This window comes from Lepus europaeus, chromosome 15 (assembly GCF_033115175.1).
Source record: "Lepus europaeus isolate LE1 chromosome 15, mLepTim1.pri, whole genome shotgun sequence".
Lineage (NCBI taxonomy): Eukaryota > Metazoa > Chordata > Mammalia > Lagomorpha > Leporidae > Lepus > Lepus europaeus.
Genome location: NC_084841.1, coordinates 39,493,676 through 39,513,010, shown reverse-complemented (window position 1 = coordinate 39,513,010; position 19,335 = coordinate 39,493,676). Strand labels below are relative to the sequence as shown.

Below are 19,335 nucleotides of genomic sequence, written 5' to 3'. Positions count from 1 at the left end.
AAAGGCATGGCTTTCCTCTGGGTATGGAGTGAGCATCCTGAAATGGAAGCTTTATGATTTGATTTAGGAGAGAAAGGCAAGGGAAAGGTGAGAGTGATGATTCTACTACTGCTTTGTTAAATGGCATAGTTTGTAACAGCATGTGCTAAGCCCCATCACTATCTTACATAACAAGGGAGAATCAATGTCTTAGGTGGAATCAGGGTTGCTAAGAGGCTGATCTTAAAAAGGGAGATTGCCTTGATTATCCAGGTGTCACTAACACAGCCACAGGATCCTTTAAAGGGGAAGTGGGAGGCAGAAGTGTAGATCAGAGTGGTATGCTAACAGGAGGAGTGGACTAGCTGTTGCTGGCTTTGAAGATGGTGGCAGGAGGACACATATTAAGGAATGCTAGAATTATCTAAAAGCTAAAAAATGTTAGAAAACATTTTCTCTCAGTGTTTATAGGAATACAGCCCCAGGAATACCTTGATCTTAGCCCAATGATAATAATGTTGGAGTACTCACTTATAGATTTGTAAGTTTAAAAGCTTGTAATTTTTTTGTCCATTAGGTTTCTGATAATTTCCCATAGTAGATATAGAAAATGAACACAGTTGTATGACAGTGCTTTTATTTCCAGTAAGTACATCATCATCTGCTTTTAATTAAGTTGTATAAATTTAAAGCTTATTTGTACACTAAAAGTACATTTCCAGGTCAATTTCTTCCCTATGTCACCCAGGAATGTCTGTTTAGTTAATTGTAAATAAGCTTAAAGAGAATGTAAACAAAAATTTATTGCGGGATGAGATCTCTGTATGCATATCCCAAATCAAAGATCAAGAAAAATGGACCTTTTTATCAGTAAGATTTATTTGCGAATTCCTTACTTCAGTGTGATGTAAACTATTGTGAGAAGTACTAGAATAATTTAAATGTTGGGATTTTCTACTGATATAAAATAGTACACATAAATTAATGTGGGAAATCTGGAACATCCATATATAAATACAGGCAAACGTAGATATACACAAGTAAGTAGATGGGCCTGAGCTTCCAAATTCAATGAACAAAAATACATTTTTACTCTTGTCTTCTATATTTTCTGCCTAGGCTTATGTGCAATTTTGATTATTCTGAAATTCAATTATTATTGTATTCTGGACTTCTTGTCTAATATACTTTAAACTACTTTACATTTTACATTTAACCATTACTTGATTGGTTCAAATTTCCTTTTTGTAATTACTTGTTATTACAGAATGCACTTCAGTGAATATTCTATAACATAAATTTAGTTTATTGTAAGGTAAATGTTTAGAGTTGTAAAAAGCTAGTTAAAGGTATGTATGATTCCTATGTTGATATTCCGCAGTTGCCAGCTCCTAAAAAACATGCAGAGAAGGGTCTGCTTTTCCAAGTAGTCACAACACTGTGTCCCTGCATCAGTTTCTTGAATCTGTTAGAAACAAAGGGCAGTTAATTCCACACACTCCACCTTTCCACACACATCATGAAGTCTCACTAGAGGTGTAATTGCAAGACAAAACACATAAATTCCTCCCCACATGGAATCTGTAGAGTTCTTTGAAAGTTTTTCTTCTTAAATAATTTTTTTTCTGTTGTCATTCTGGTGAATTTCCTGTGAATTTCATTATCAAATTATTTGCCAAATTTACTGTGAAATGTTTGGCTATTAATGATTTTAGAAGATGTGTATAGGGGTCTGTGTTGTGTCATAGCAGGTAAAGCCATTGCCTGACATGCCAGCATCCCTTATGGGCAGTGGTTCGAGTCCAGGCTGTTCCACTTCCAATCCAGCTCCCTGCTAATAGCCTAGGAAAACAGTGAAGATGGCCCAGGTGTTTGGCCCCCTTCCACCTATGTGGGAGAGCAGGATGAAGCTCCTGGCTCCTGGCATTGGCCTGGCCTATCCCTGGCCATTGCAGTCATCTGGGGAGTAAACCAGCAGATAGAAGGTCTCTGTCTTTCCTTCTCTCTCTGTAACTCAGATTTTTAAATAAATAAATAAATCTTAAAAAAAGTATGGGTATTAACTCTTTGCAACACACACATATACGCATACATCTTCATACATGTTCATACACATAATATATTCACACAATTGTATATATACATAATTTATGATGATGTATACACATAATTCTACATGTATAAATATATACATATATTTATACTTTTTTCTTTAATAAGAAAACCACATCTGTCTATTGTCCGCCCTGGGCCTTTCACACTCCGCTTATGTGCTTGTCCCTTCATGCATGTAACTTCCACAGCTGAGTAATTGAAGAAGGTTCTTGGGGAGGGCTTATCTTTGACGAGGTGAAGTTAGTTCTGGCAATGGAAGGATAACAAATGTGCTGTAGGGTGAGCTGAGGGAAAGGCCATTGCTGCAGAAGAAAAAACAGCACAAGAGACACCTGTCTTTCTATTCCTCACATTTGAAGAAAGGAGACAGGCAGTAAACAGAGGAGTACAGGAGATGCATAGATTGTATTAGGGGAAAAAAAAAAAAAAAAAAAGGAAGGGCTGAATAATTGCAGGTCCTGAAAAAACACTGAATTCAGGAGTATGTTCTTAGGAAAGATAGCTTTTAAAATTTGGCCTGAGGGACTGAAAGGAGCAGACATAGTAATTAAAAAATAAATAAATAACTGGTTTGAGTCCCCATGGTGACAAAGTACTTGGCATGCTCAAAGAGCTGTGACTGGCAGGACAGTGTGTTGCTGCCTGGGGCCTGCAGCAAACGCAGTGAGCCTGGACTGGTTCCCTGAACAAAATCTGGAAGAACCTACCAGATAGTGTACAGAACATATGTGTATGTGATTCTGGACAAAATGAAAAAAAAAAAAAAAGGAAAGTTTTTGAATTTATTTAACATGGCAGTTATTTGATGTCTCCATTTAAAAAACAATAGCTCTGACTGCAAAAAGTGGGGTATCTGCCTTTATGTTTTTTATCTGAAACTTTCTTTCTCCAGATGTTCTCATCGCTCACACCTGAACCTCCACAGAGGATGTACTCAAACACCAAATTCCCAGTAAGTCTCTGTGTCCTCAGTTAAAGACTTACATTTCATAATTTCTTTTCTTTTCCCTTCCTTGTTTATTTCCCCCTTCTGACCACTTGTAACTATTTAAATCATACCTGTATAGTTTACTGTGTTTCCCCTTTAGGAAATAAGCTTCACACATATGGGAATTTTTATCTTCTCTGTTCAATATTGTGTCTCCCATATCTAGAACAATGACAGGTTCGTACGGTATGTGTACAATAACTATATGTCTTTTTTAAATAGGCAAATAATGTGAGCAGACATTTCTTTTTTTTTTTTAAGATTTATTTATTTATTTATTTAAAAGGCAGAGCTACGGGGGCGGGGGGGGTCTTCCATCTGCTGGTTCACTCCCCAATTGGCCGCAACAGCTGGAGCTGTGCTGATTCAAAGCCAGGAGCCAGGAACTTCCTCCGGGTTGCCCACGTGGATGCAGGCGCGCATCTTCTACTGCTTTCCCAGGCCATAGCTGAGAGCTGGATCGGAAGTAGAGCAGGTGAGACTTGAACCAGTGCCCATATGGGATGCTGGCACTGCAGGTGGCGACTTTACCCACTATACCACAGCGCCGACCCCAATAACTACACTTTTAATTAATAATGTGCAAAATTCAAAAATGGGTCGAATTACCCTCAGTTCATGGAAGGGATTTGGCTGACTTGGACTATAAAATGGAGGAATAGTGGTAAGTTCAAAGCAAAGAAATGAATGAATGGCTGAGATCAAGGATAATTGCTTGATTTGTGCTGATGTCACATTTCATTCAAAAAGGAAGCAAAAGAGAAAGAAGGAAAGACTAAGAAAAGAAAACACTGTTGCATCAATACTGCACTGTTTGTCCAATGCATGAAAAAAAGGTCTCCACCTTAAGTCACTACATTTTCCTGAGGACTTTCTGTAAGTTTGTGCCTTCAGAGAATCTCCCCGAATTTAGAGAAGTTATATTTATGAAAGACCTTGATCCATTCTTAAATGTCCATTGTTCATGTTAATTGTAATCAGTACTGTCAACTCTGAGAGAAAGTAATATGTTACCTTTCATCTTTTAAATCCCAATAAAGAGCACTTGTTTTCTAGGTGTTAAGGCAATGAGCATTTCATGTTTTAGTTCTCAGCATCAGGCTCACTGAAGGGATTTTCCACAAAGGAAAAAGCAATTTTCAACAAAAGAACTATTTTCTTTCAAGTTAAAATTCATTGTGGAAATGGGGAAATATGCCTCAGGAAAATATTAGGGCTTCTGTTTAGTTCTATTTTAGGCAGAAAATGTCTTTGTGGACTAATTATAGCCACTTACCATAATAGTTTTGCTTTCTATTTTATGCATGCTCTAAGTCATCACTTTTAAAAGGTGCATTTTTTTTTATTAAGTGAAGTTAAGATGCACCTGTGGCTTAATGAGAAATAACTAATTATATTTACAAAATAGTCAACCATTTCCATGTTCTCTATCCTATTCTTAACAACACTTCTCATTTCTATTACAAGTGGCATACTTGAGCAAAGTTCAGGGGACCTCCTTTACTTCAAGAATAACATTGTAAATGGTCAGGTGGGTTAAAAGTACAACTTTTGTCATAATGACCCTGACTTAAATTCCATAAACCTTTTCCTATTGAGCTATTGTACCATGGGCCCTGTGGAGACAGCCACTACCAGAGCCTCTTTTCTCTTGTTCCTTTCAAGCACTCTAGCAGATTCCAGTATTGTCTATACTTTTGTACTTTCCACCAAATAGGCTTTTTTCTTTTCCTCCTTGTTTTATATATATAATATACATATATTATATACAACATATAATATATCTATTAATCATTATCAGTATCTTAGAATGTCTTTACACTAAACACCTGCCCCTATCTTTCTTCTCATTTTTAAAATGATAATTTGTGCAACTTTGTTTTAAACTTCTCTGTCACTTTAAGTTAATGACATTTCAGTGCACACATATTTGGATCTAGCATCATACTCTCCACTTCTTTGATCTCAAGTACTTTTTCTCTACTCCTGAATTCAGGGCTCCATTTCATTTGGGCTGAAACATTATCCTTTCATTAGGCAAGAATCATTAAGTAGTAAACTAGGTAATTGCAAGTCTGAGAATGCATTTAATTTACTCTCAATATAGAATAATACTGTTTCTGGGTCTGTAATCCTATGTGAAGGCTAGTACTTTGTTCTATTGTAAAGACATTTTACAATGATCTCTTATATCTATATTGCTACCAACAGTCCTGCTCCTTTATAAATAATGTGCTTTCTCTCCAGGAGCTCTTTAAGAGTTTCTTATTTTTGTCTTTAATTCTTTATAGTTTCAATGTGCCTTGTCCCAGTCTGAATGTGTTTTCTACTACCATTCAGGACATAATATGCAACTTCAAAAATTCTCAGGTATTATTACTTTTTTAAAAAATTTTTGACAGACTGAGTTAGACAGTGAGAGAGACAGAGAGAGTGATAGACAGTGAAAGAGAGACAGAAAGGTCTTCCTTTCATTGGTTCACTCCCCTAATGGCCGCCATGGCCGGCGCTGTGCTGATCCGAAGCCAGGAGCCAGGTGCTTCCTCCTGGTCTCCCATGCGGGTGCAGGGATCCAAGCACTTGGGCCATCCTCCACTGCCCTCCCGGGCCACAGCAGAGAGCTGGATTGGAAGAGGAGTAACGGGACTAGTACCCAGTGCCCCACCCGGGACTAGAACCCAGGGCGCTGGTGCCGCAGGTGGAGGATTAGCCAAGTGAGCCACAGCGCTGGCCAGGTATTATTACTTTTAGCATTTACTCTTTTCTGTTTTGTCTATTCTTGCCTACACATATGTTGATGCTACTGAGAAGTATTTTGCTAATCCACTAATTTTCCATTCTTTATTGGATCTGTAAGCCATCAGCTTTCTATCTTTTTATGGAAGAAGATTTATTTTATTTATTTGAATGGTGGAGTGATAGAAAGAGTGGGAGAGATAGTGAAAGGGAGATTTTCCATCTGCGGGCTTATTCCTCAAATGGCTTCACTCTTGATTCCAGCTTTATGCTAATGTACACCCCTGGTGAAAGCAGCTGATGGCTCAAGTACTTTAGTCCCTGCCACTCATGTGGGAGGCCAGATCAGGTTCCTTATCCTTGGTCTTGGTCCAATCCAGACTTGGTTGTTGTGGACATTAGGGACGTGAGCCAGTGCTGAAAGCTCTCTATCTCTCTTTGTCTCCATTTCAAATAAATAAATAATAGCCATAATAATTATAATAATAATAATAATTTTAAAGAAGAATGGGCATCACATGAGAGATTTTAAGTCAAGCTAAAGGAACAAGGAAGGTTAGTAAGGTTGCTGAAAAATAGACATTAGGTCAGAGAAGGAAGTAACTTATTATAGAAAGTATTTTCACTTCCAGAAAATCTTAGGATCAAAGAGTCACATGTAGTTCCAGCCTTGATCTAAAACAAATGGCACAAAGATTGGAGTTTGGGTCATATGGAATTTTGAGGTCTTGTAAGCACCTCAGACTTTGCTTTGAAGCTTCAGAAGAGCCATGCTGAAAAAGAGTGACCATTTATTAAGATCAAGAAATTTGTCTTTGGAGCAGGTATTTGGCCTAGCAATTGGAATGTTGCTTGAAATTCCCACATCCCGTATCAGAATGTCTGCACTACTCCTGGCTCTCATTATGCAACCTGAGATGCAGCAAATGATAGTTTGAGTAATTGAAAGATCACTGGATAACCATGTGAAAGACCTGGTTTGAGTTCCTGGCTCTTGGCATCAGCCTGGTTCAGGCCCTGTGATTGTAAGCATTTGAGGAGCGAACCAGCAAACAGATGAGTTTACTCTGTTTCCCTGAAACTACAAAAGATTATCTGGCCTCCCACTCTAGCGGCAGGGAACAGGAAACAGCTAGGCTCTTTCAGAATTCTAACTGCTGTTTCCTTCTTGTTTATCGGCATCCAAATAGTGAGAAGAGTCACGTGCAGATATGAGGTTATCCCTCTCTGCACAGACTTTCCCTCAACATGCAGGCATTCTTGAAGTCCCAACTCCTTTTTTATGACTCTGACCCAATAAAATCAAGGCTTTCTTCTTAAATTACGGCCTTTCAGTGTTGCTGTGGCTTTTCCTTGAGCAGAAAGCTGAATAAACAAAGATTTCACCCTGCATAGTTTCCTTCTTTCAGAGTTGCATCGTTTCCAGACTCCGTCTGCATTTGGTCCCTTTCCAGTGCATTCAAGTTGTTTTTTTTAAAGAAATGTTCCCAGGGCTTAAAATGTTAAGCCAGGAGAGTTATCCAGTACAAGATACATTGCTTTTACCAAAATCAGAAAATCCTTTAAATTTAAAATTTTTGCTTTGACTTTTAGTTCTTAAAGTTATATAGAATTGATAACTGCTTATGGTAGAATACAGTGATCAAATTTAATATTTTCTATTCAGAAAAATTGTCAAACACTATTTGTTGAATACTCTATACTAATAATTTTATAATAATCTCTATGTCATATAGTATATGTGTGTGTGTGCATGTACAATTTGTGTACTCTATACATTTTATAGTCTATGCTGCTATACTGTCAGTTGCTCACCAGTTAGGTACTGCTGCTCCAGTATCACAAATTTTAAATACCTTTGCTTTTAAAAGTACAATTTCTCATATGATAATTAAAGGACACAAAATATTCTTCTTTATCAAGACTATGTTTATGTTTGGGGGGAGTTGGTCTACCAGATTACCAGATGAATATCAAACTTTTATCATCATCCCCTAGAAATCAAAACCAACCAAACAAAAACATCCATTTATATGAACATGTAATAAATTTATGAACTTGTGGAATGGTTTAGTAGTACACTGAGCCTTGAAACTGAATTAGTTGAATTTTATCTAAGTATTTCAAATAAATACTAAAGTTATGTCATACTTTGCCAAACCCATTTCATTACATTTATTTCTGAACATCTTATATGTGCTATAATATGACACAACAAATGCATTTGTCCAATTTTATTTCTAGTTATTATTGATATAGAAAAGACAAATGGAATTATAAAATTTATTTAAATCTAGAAAAAACTCTACCTTCTCATCTTAGCTTTTGCTGTTTGTATGTATATTCTTTTGCATTTTTCCATGATCAGTCACATGGATTTTATCTGAAACGAACTTATAACGTACTTTTTGATTTGATAAAATTGCTCTGTTGTACATCTTTCTATGCAGGCAAGCCCTGGAGGGCACAGCAGAATGGAAGATGGAAAGGTAGGCTTCCTTCCTAAAGGGAAAGCTGCTAATGACTTACAACTAAGCATTATATATTCTATAGCTTTTAGTGGAAACTATCATTTTATTAAATTTTTCTCTTATATCTGTGTCTTAGAGATTTTAAAATTTTATATGCCCTCATTGCATCGAATGAAATGACTATATTTTCTTTAATAATTTTTAAATGTAATGAATTATGTTAAAATATTTTCTAAAACTAATGAAATTTTTTAATACTGGAAAATAGTCTGTTTACTGAGAATTGTTTTTTAAATTATGACTGCATTTTATAAATTTAACTAAGATTTTATTTTTTTTAAAGTTGTAGTGATTTATTTGAAAGGCAGAGTGACAAGAAAGGAAAAGGGGGAGACTGAGAGGGACATCTTCCACCCACTGGTTCACTCCCCAAATGGTAGCAATGGGCTAGCCAAAGCTAACTCCATTGGGTCTCCCACATGAGTGGCAGGACACTCAGACCATCTAACACTGCTTTCTCAGGTGCATTAGCAGGGAGCTGCGTGGGAAGTGAAGCAGCCAGGGCTTTAGTTGGCTCTTATATGAGATGCGGGCATCACAGGCAGCCGCTTAACTCCCTGTACTACAACACCAGCCCCTTAAATAAGATTTTCAGGGCCATTTTTATAGAATGTTGGCCTTAACATTCTTTTTCGGGACACCATGACTTGTTTTTATTTCAGTACGCTTTCACATTTCAGCATTTAGCGGTTCTGACTGGAAAGTGGGAAAACGTAGCAGTGTGCAGGGAACCTAGCCCGCCAACCTCGGGGATCTGCCATGCACCCCGAGTTCTTTCTCAGTCCTTGCCGAACACCGAGAGAGGCTGCAGCACCAGCAGCAAGGTGCACGGATGGAAGGTTCTTTTTGTTATAGTTGTCTGATTCCAAACTAGACCCAACGCACTACAAGGACAAGTGACCAAGCGACAGCCCTGTTGAAAACATCTTCAATCTTGAAAAACAAGCTGTACTTTGGAAATTTATATTTATTAAATAAAAGTTTAAAAAAAGAAAAACAAAACAATTACAGGTAAAGAGAACAATTCAGAGAGCTCCTGTGTGCAGAAGGGCCTCCCAGTAGCCTTTCCCCAGGGACTTGGAAAGCTGGCAGGTCTGAGCTCCCATGCTGACGCCGTTCTGGTCACTCCTTCAGACCCTGGGCTGCAAGAACACATCAGCGGCTGAAGAGAGGTGGAGAGTGAGTGAATGTGGTTCCCAGACTCCATGAAAGAGGTTGGAGACTCTCCATCCTTCGCTGATGGCTTCTGGCCAAAGCAAGGAAGTGCACGGGGATGCTGGGTGGTGACAGTGCCCAAAGGACCTTGAGGAGGAAAGAAAAGCACCACCCCTCTATACAGGTGGAGAAGAAAGTTACAGCGAAAGCCCTGAATTCCTCATCAAAGTCCAATTTCAGAAGGGAGCAGAGGGGTCACCAATCTATGCTTCCGCCAAGGGTGGGAGTGGAGGAGGGGGGACGCGAAGATGGCTTGGAGCAGGCACCATTTAAGACTCAAAAAAAAAAAAAATCCGGGTGCAGACTAAGCACCCCAATACCCAACAGTAGTCCCACGGGCTGCCTCCTGAAACCTTCACCTCCATTCTAAGGAGGCACCTTAAGCTGGAGGGCTGATGAGGGTTGGGGGCAGGGTAGAAAGCACAGACCCAGGCCAGGTAGTCAACAGCAAGCTGCCTGTGTGATGCGTCTTTTCAAGGTTCAGTTGACTGTGTCCCACCCGTGATGATGGGAATCAATTTAAATACGAATGCTTGGTCGTGGAAGTGTGCACAGTGGTTACACGTGAGAAGACGATGTTATAGTATAACTTATATATTTCAAATGGACAAAAAGCATTAGTGTCGCTTACAGTATCTTCAGATAAATGGGAGTTCCACTTCCAGTACTTTGAGGTCGATAAGATGAACCTAGAGAATTTACTGCTGTGGAAATTGAAGACTGCTTAAACCACACAGCAGGGTGGCAGGCAGGGCCTGTGCCTGACCTCCCTGGTTAGTTACTGTAGCACTGTCCTTAGGGTGGCTGAGGGAGCTCTGTATTCTCTTCAGATGTCAGCAGGTGCCGCAACTCTCACAGCAGACTTTGGTGCTGTATGAGTTCTGCCGTTTTACTAGTACTGATATGGCTCTTGGTTCCATCACCCTGTTAGAACTGTTAACTCCATTCATACTAACTTTTCTACAAATCATACAAAGGGAGGGGGTGTTTCTGGATATTTAAGTCCACAATCTATTTTAAGGCTGTATATTTGGGTTTTGTAAATTGTTCTTGGAAGCCTAGTTATCACCTCTGTCCATCTTGTAAGTATCATGTCTCCCTCATCTGCTAGATCACAGCTAAGTGTGCCAGCTCCTATTCTTTTCTGGCTGTCTTTGAATCCTTCCAACAGTGAGAAATTGCAAGGGACATTTACCCTTGAGTGGTAACTGCCATCTTGCATTGTTATTAAAGATATTTTAATCAAATGTGTTTCTTGCATAGTTTTATATTCTAATTATAACTAGTCTAAGAATAATTTAGTGTTGTACCTAATTTCCTTTACAAAAAGAAAATCGTATAAATTTGGAACATTGTTTTAAATATTTTGTTATAAATCACTTGTAATGACATTTGCATTTTTGTGAGTATAGAATTTTTTAAGACAAGTTCACGTTTTTCAATTTTTATTTAATTTTATTACACTTTTAGATAGAATTGATGCATTTTCCTGAGAAAATTATCCAAATCATTTGAGTTTTCCTGTGTGTTAGTATCATGAATTTACAATAATCTATTTGCATATCATTCTCTATAATACATATCCATACATATGATTGATATTTACTATTGTGCCATTTTTCAATTTTTCCTTTTAGTCCAGCCAGTGTTTGCTACTGCAGTGTATTTTTTTTCAAAAGATTATCCATTTATTTACTTTGATATTATAGGATTTTGTTTGGTTGGCTCTTATTATATTAATTATTATTCTTAATTTTTAATGTTACATTATTATGACATATTGAATGAAGGTATAATTATCTTTTTGGCAAGTGAGTGAATAATGCGATGAATGCAACCAAACCCTGGGATTGATAACATGAGAAATAAACTCAGGATTTCACAGGAATTCAGAAGATTTTTCACCTTTTTCAGCAGGGAAAATTGATATCTATAAATTAGCATGGAAATATGACAGTCTATAAAAATCCACATGAGAGATTTTATTTACAGATTTGCATTTATATTATAATAAATAGAAACTGTCTTACAGATAATTTTAAATTGTAAGAATGATTAAGGGATTTTGGAAAAAAAATTAAAAGTTTTGTGTGAGCTTTATGACACAGTGTGTTAAGTGCCATTTTGGATGCCTGCATCCCGTATCAGAGTGCCAATTGTTCTGCTTTTGTTTCAGCTTTCTGTTAATGCATCCTGGGAAGCAGTAGATATTAGCTCAAGTGCTTAGGACCTCATCAACCACACTGGAAAGATGGACATAGTTCTGGGCTCCGAGCATTGGCCTGATCTAGGGCTTATTCTTGTGGGCATATGGGTAGTGAATCAGCACATGGAAGATCTCTCTCTCTCTCTCTCTCCCAAAATAAATGTACCAAAACACCTGTATTTTTCATAGTTGGCGTTGACACAGTAATGGAACAAATGTTCAGTGGAACAGGAAAAAATTTAACCAAAAATAGATACAGGTATAGACAAGGATTTATTATGAGATAAAGTTGATGTTGGTAATCAAATGAGATGAATATGATGAATATATGTTTTAATTAATTGTTCTTGGTGGGGCCTGTGATGTCACACTGTGGGCTAAACTGATCATAATGCTGGCTTCCTATATTGGAGTGTTAGTTCAAATCCCAACTATTCCACATCTACCAGCTACCTGCTAATGTGCCTGGGAAGTGAAAAGATGACCCAAGTACTTTGGTTCCTGCCATCAAGGTGGGACAGATGGAGTTCCTGGCTCCTGGCTAAGGCCTGGCCCAGATCTGGTGGTCGTGGCCATTTAAGGAATGAACCAGTGGTTAAAGACTGATATCTCTCTCTGTCTCTCTCTGTCCCTCTCTCTCTCTCTCTCTGTCACCCTGCCATTCAAGTGGATTTTAATAGATTTAAATAAATAAATAGTTCTTGGGGCAACTGATATTCTATCTAAGATACACACATAAGGATCTTCAAAAAGTTAATGGAAATGCATATAATGAAAAACTTATAAATTTTGAAGCTATTTTGCATGAAATCAAACTAATACTAACATTTTATAACATGTCTAAATAGGATCTAGTTTGAAGAACTAAGAAAAAGAATTCAGCTGAAAAAGACTCCTTCAGAGTATTGTAAATTCTGCTAAAATTTAGTAAGACTAAGCATTAAATTTGTGGTGATGCTTGAGTAGAAGAATGGTGAAAATATTGATGCTTTCTGAAAATTTTATGAGACCAAAACTCCAAAAGGATTGGCACTTTACAAATGGATAATTTGTTTTAAGAACTATTGAGACAACATTGAAGATCAAGCTTGGAGCAGCATACTATTCATATCAATTTGTGAAGAAAAAGTTAGTCTTTCTCATACGCTAGTTGAAGAGTTTAAAAGAAGCAACAATAGTCAACACCATAAACTTCTCAATTCTGACTTACAATTAAAGTGGAGCTTACTTTTTCCTGAATGGGGACTAAAATCTTTGTAGTAAATGAATATAATGAATAAATAGGAAAAAGATGTTTTAGAGTATAACTAGAAGCAGATACTTCAAATTTCTTACTCCCATGCTACTCTATCAGGGAAAATTACCTAGAGACTCAATTCATTATTAATGCTAAAAATCATATTAATGTTTAACAAATGTTAATATATATTTAATTACCATTGAACAACAGTCCCAGAATTTAATTCCCTATACTTGGATTACTCTCTGATTAGTAGGGAAATTCCCAGTTGCTACTTGGAATGTGGAAGAATCTAGGACCAGCCAGCAATATATCTGAAAATAAGGGAAAAAAAAAACCCTCCATCCTAGGGTCAATTCTGTCTTATGAGCTTGTTCTTATTTCCACATTGAAGTGCTTTCGGTAGGTGAAAATGGCAATGCTGACTGGCTTATGTTACCAAGAAAGGGCTCACCTTTCATTGAGCAAAGCATCCTGATGAGAAAAACTTCAAACTCTAACTTGCTCATCATCTGTCTGAGTGAACTGATTGGTAATCAGTGCTATTGCATTCTGCATCTTTGCTTCCAGAATAACTCAATATCTCCAAATCAAAAAGTAAAAAACACAGAACAAAAAAATTAGATGTAATCAGAATCAATTATCCAGATGGGTCATTATTATTAATTTGAATCACTATACAATAGACTAGTCATTTCTTTTTTTAAGTTTTTATTTAATGAATACATTTTTTATAGATACAACTTTAGTAATATAGTGGTTCTTTCTCCTATACCACCCCCAACTCCCATCCCACCTTCCTCTCTCTCCCATCTCCTTCTTCATTGTTGTTCACTTTTAGTTTAACTTTATATACAGAGGACCAACTCCATGCTAAGCATAGACTTCAATAATTTGCACCCACGCACATACACAACATATAGAGTACAGTTTGGGAAGAAAATTTGCAGTCGATCGATTCTCATAGTAAAATTCATTAAAGACAAAAGTCCTACATGGGGAGCAAGTGTACAATGACTTCTGTTGTTCCTTTAACAATTAACACTCTTATTTATGAAGAATAGTCATTTCTAAAAGCGAATTTCGAGCCCCTTAATGGTAACCTTTTTGAAGAAGATATACCATTGGATATATATATATATAAATAATTTTTTTTCACATCTAGAGAGCTTTATTTTTCTGAATGTCTGGTGACACTTAGCCCCACTGGATCCCATGCGATAAAAAATGTAATCCCATTTCACAGATCTGCAGAATGAGACCAAGACAATAATCATCATTTGAGAACAACATGATAATTAATAGAATGAGCTAGGGCTATGAGATGAATTTCACTCCTCCTATTGGAGCACATTGCATTTTGACGAAGAACATTTCTCCCTTTATTCCATCAGCGACATATTCACTTTCTTATTCCTAGGTAAAAACTTTGCAAATGGGGGAGTTATTGCTGAGTTGGGTTAGAGTTTTAGTCCAGGAAGATTTTTTTAAAGTGTTGATTGCTTTCTATGAGGATACAAAGCATTTTTTTAAAGATTTATTTTATTTATTTGAAAGACAGAATTACACAGAGAGGCAGAGAGAAAGAGAGAGAGAGAGAGAGAGCGGTCTTCCATCTGCTGGTTCACTCCCCAGATGGCTGCAATGGCCAGAGCTGAGCCAATTTGAAACCAGGAGCCAGGAGCTTCTTCCGGGTCTCCCACAAGGGTGCAAGGGCCCAAGGACTTGGGCCATCTTCTGCTGCCTTCTCAGACCATCAGCAGGGAGCTGAATTGGAAGAGGAATAGCCAGGACTAGACTGGCGCCCATATGGGATGCTGGCGATTAAGGCCAGGGCGTTAACCCACTGTGCCACAGCGCTGGCCCCAGACCAGGAAGATCTTAAGAGTTCTAGAGATGGATGGTGATGAAAGACGTAAAAAATGTGAATATCCTTATTATTACTGAACAGTACACTTAAAATGGGTAAAATGGTACATTAGTAAGTTTTGGAGACCCGATGCAGAACATGATAGTCATAGTTAATAACCATGCATTATGTACTTATGTAAGCTTACTTTAAAAAGTTCATAAGAGTATGTATTTTGGTACAAATAAGTTTTGAAATCCATACATACTTTTTTCCATAATACAAATTTTTCCAGAAATTTTGAAGACCCTCATGTGCTTGATATTTAATAATGGAGCAGTAGATTTTAAGTATTCTCACTCATAAGGAAAAGGTAGCTGTGTGAGTGATGGATCCTGAATATATATGATTTTTGTCAACCATATCTCAATAAAGCTGAAAAATGCTTAAAATGGAAAAATTATTTAAATTTTATATTGACACATAAGTGTACATGTTCATGGGGTAAATTGTGTTATTTCATTACACATATTTGGTGTGCAATGACAAGAACAGGCTAATTGGCATATGCATCACTTAGAATATTTATCATTACTTTGTGTTGTGAGCATTCAAAATCCTTTCTATTATTTTTGAAATACAAAATTAATTGTTGTCAACTATAGTTACCCTACTGCACTGCAGAACATTAGAAGTTATTCACCCTTTCCAACTGTACCTTTGTTAACCATTTCTCTCTCTATCCCTGAACATGGCACCCTTCCTAGTCTCTGGTAACCACTGTTATACTCTCTACTTCTGCGAGATAAACACTGTGGGGCTCCACATGCAAGTGAGAGCATTTGGTGTTTTTCTTTATTTACTTGACTTATTTCACTTAACATAGTATCCCCGGGATTCAGCCATATACCTAAATTGAAAAGATTTTATTCAGTTCCTTGACCGATTAATATTTTAAAGTGCAGATATACCACATTTCTTTATCCCGTTATCTATCTATGGGTACCTGAGTTGATTCCATATCTTGGCCACGGTGAATAGTGCTACAGCAAATATGAGAGTGCAGACATCCTCTGAACATGCTGATTTTTTTAAAACTTTTATTTAGTAAATATAATTTTCCAAAGTACAGTTTATGGATTACATCAGCTTCCCCCCACCCTGCATAAATTCCTTCCCACCCGCACTCCTCCCATCTCCTGCTCCCTCTCCCATTCCATTCACATCAAGATTCATTTTCAATTATCTTTATATACAGAAGATCGATTTAGTATATATTAAGTAAAGATTTCATCAGTTTGCACCCACACAGAAACACAAAGTGTAAAAATACTGTTTGAGTACTAGTTATAACATTAATTCACATTGGACAACACATTAAGGACAGAGATCCTACATGAGGAATAAGTACACAGTGACTCCTGTTATTGACTTAACAATTTGACACTCTTGTTTATGGCGTCAGTAATCTCCCTAGGCTCTAGTCATGAGTTTCCAGGGCTATGGAAGCCTCTTGAGTTCGCTGACTTTGATCTAATTTAGACAAGGTCATAGTCAAAGTGGAAGTTCTCTCCTCCCTTCAGAGAAAGGTACCTCCTTCTTTGATGACCCATTCTTTCTACTGGGATCTCACTTGCAGAGATCTTTCATTTAGGTTTTTTGTTTGTTTGTTTGTTTTGGTTTTTTTTGTTTTGTTTTGTTTTGTTTTGTTTCACAGAGTGTCTTGGCTTTCCATGCCTAAAATACTCTCATGGACTCTTCAGCCAGATCCAAGTGCCTTAAGGGCTGATTCTGAGGCCAGAGTGCTGTTTAGGACATCTGCCATTCTATGAGTCTGCTGTGTATCCCACTTCCCATGTTGGATCATTCTCTCCCTTTTTTATTCTATCAGTTAGTATTCGCAGACACTAGTCTTGTTTGTGTGATCCCTTTGACTCTTAGACCTATCAGTGTGATCAATTGTGAACTGAAATTGATCACTTGGACTAGTGAGATGGCATTGGTACATGCCACCTTGATGGGATTGTATTGGAATCCCCTGGCACATTTCTAACTCCACCATTTGGGGCAAGTCCGATTGATTATGTCCCAAATTGTACATCTCCTCCCTCTCTTATTCCCACTCTTATATTTAACAGGGATCACTTTTCAATTAAATTTAAACACCTAAGAATAATTGTGTGTTAATTACAGAGTTCAACGAGTAGTATTAACTAGAACAAAAAAAAATACTAAAAGGGATAAAGTATTAAATTGTAATTTTTATTAATTTGATTGCTTATTTTTTATTATCTATTTGAGAAATTTTATTCAGACCCATTGCTAAATAATTCATTCGTTTTTGATGTAGTAATGATTAACATGGAACACAGGGGAGGCATCCACCCATATATGCATTGTGTGTGCATTCAGTACATAGACACTCACATACACACACATCTGAAAAGAAAAGTCTGCATTTATTTAAATGGCTGAAAATAACAAAAAGCTGAACAATGTCCACAGATTTATAAATTTCTATTCTAACAATCGAGAACTGAACTAAGGCATAAACCAAAATCTTGTCTCACATAAAATGTAATGAAACTTTATTTCCTTAACCAATACAAGTCAATTATATGGTAGGACTCACAACCAAAACCAGATAGACTCTCTGGGAGAAATTGGGAATTTACCTGAGAATGAAAGAGTAACTGGAATACTATCAGCTAAAGCTGTTGATGTGAAGTCATATAACAGTTTAGATGAAAATTGAAAGTTATCTTTTCTAAGTTGACACATAAAAACAAATTACAAATGGTTCATGGCTTCAACAGTCACTTCAGGAACCATTTTGTATACTTTCACCTGAGATACAGACTCCAAAACCCCTATAAAAAGGTCATCTCCATATTTAGTCATAGCTGCATTGCTATGGCATACTTCTGTATCCTGCTTTGACTTCCCACTGAACTTCATACATAACCCTGGATTTTTATTATACCAGTTTGAAACATATCTTGTCTCTACTTACACTTCAGTTTAACTGTAAGGGCTTTTATCGAGTGAGGAGGTTCTGGGATGTAGTAAAAGTGGATTTCAGATGATAGATATGTCTACATAGAGTTCTTACTGGGAACCTAGGTGCCTGAAAGACTTCATTTGGCTTTTTGCATTAATCAGAAATTAGCTAACACTTCAGAGGCATGTTTTACTACATGGATTTCTTTATTTGAAAGGCAGAGTGACAGAGAGAAAGAGATCTTTGATTTGATGGTTTACTCCACAAATGCCCACACAAACCAGTAGTGGGCCAGGTCCATGCCAGACGGCAAGAACTCCATCTGAGGCTCCCATGCTGATGGCCAGAATCCAAATACTTGGGCCATTATCTTCTGTCTCCCAGACACAGGAAAAGGAAGATGGATGAGAGCACTGAGTAGTGTGAACTCATTCAACATAAGATGCAGGTGTCCCAAACAGTGGCTTAACCTGGTACATCACAATGACTGCCCACTGAAGCGTTTTTTATGGTGAAATTTTATTCCTTTACAAGATAAAATACAGTTTGAATAGACCATGACCTCTTCAAGAACTGGGTCTATTTTCTTATTTATTGTATTGCTCAATATACTATAAGTGATCAGTGAATGTCAGATGAAAGAATCAAAAAGTGAAAAAAAAAGTCAAACAAGCATATCTTACTTAAATAAACTTGTTCTTCTCAACTACTAATGTAATTCATATTGCTGAAATATTTAGCCAGATTATGCAAAAATCAAACTATTACTGAAATATCTTTGATTTTCCCCATTAGATTCATGAGAAGTAATGTGTTGAATTTACTTTTGAAATTTAAATCTAAGCTTCCTGTTTCCAGTTTTTTCTAAGGGCCTTAGTTTATTTTAAATTTTCAAAAATATACCAAATCAATATTTTAGTTTGGAGTTTATATTTCTTAGTCACAGTGTTTCTTCCTGTTAGGAAGTCTTACGTTCCAGATCTTTCCAAACCGATTTCAACCAGTCTTTATTCCAGCAAATTACCCCTGTCTCACTGAGTTTCTCTTGTACTTATTATAAAGGATTTTTGTTTTTTTGTTTTTCTATATGACACTTCCGCAATAGCAGCCTTGAAAAAAAATACTAAAACCTTGTCTCTACTTTTAGCTTCATGATAATATTTCTTCTTTATCATGGCATTTAATTAATTGTGTATGTTCAAGTAAACCCATTTTCTCCAAACTTTATCTTCCAGTTTGTTTTGCAGCCTGACAATTGACAGGTAATAAAATGTTTAGATCAGCACTTTTCTACAAACTTATGAAAAGTGAGACTTGGTGTCAAGCTCTCTCAGAATTATTTAATCACTAAGAGTGGAAAGGAAGACGGATTTTGATTAAGACTTGCTAAAGCGATCAATAAAGACCTTGAACTTGCATAAGTCAGCAACTGATGCAGTGATAGCCTGAAAGTCAACCTTTGGACCATGAGCATA

At 36.9% G+C, this 19,335-nt stretch overlaps 1 pseudogene; it reads right to left on the bottom strand.

Annotated features, from left to right (window-relative positions):
• Positions 1-10,338: 10,338 nt before the first annotated feature.
• On the bottom strand, positions 10,339-12,346 carry LOC133774391 (ubiquitin-conjugating enzyme E2 variant 1-like; annotated as a pseudogene).
• Between the last annotated feature and the right edge of the window lie 6,989 nt (positions 12,347-19,335).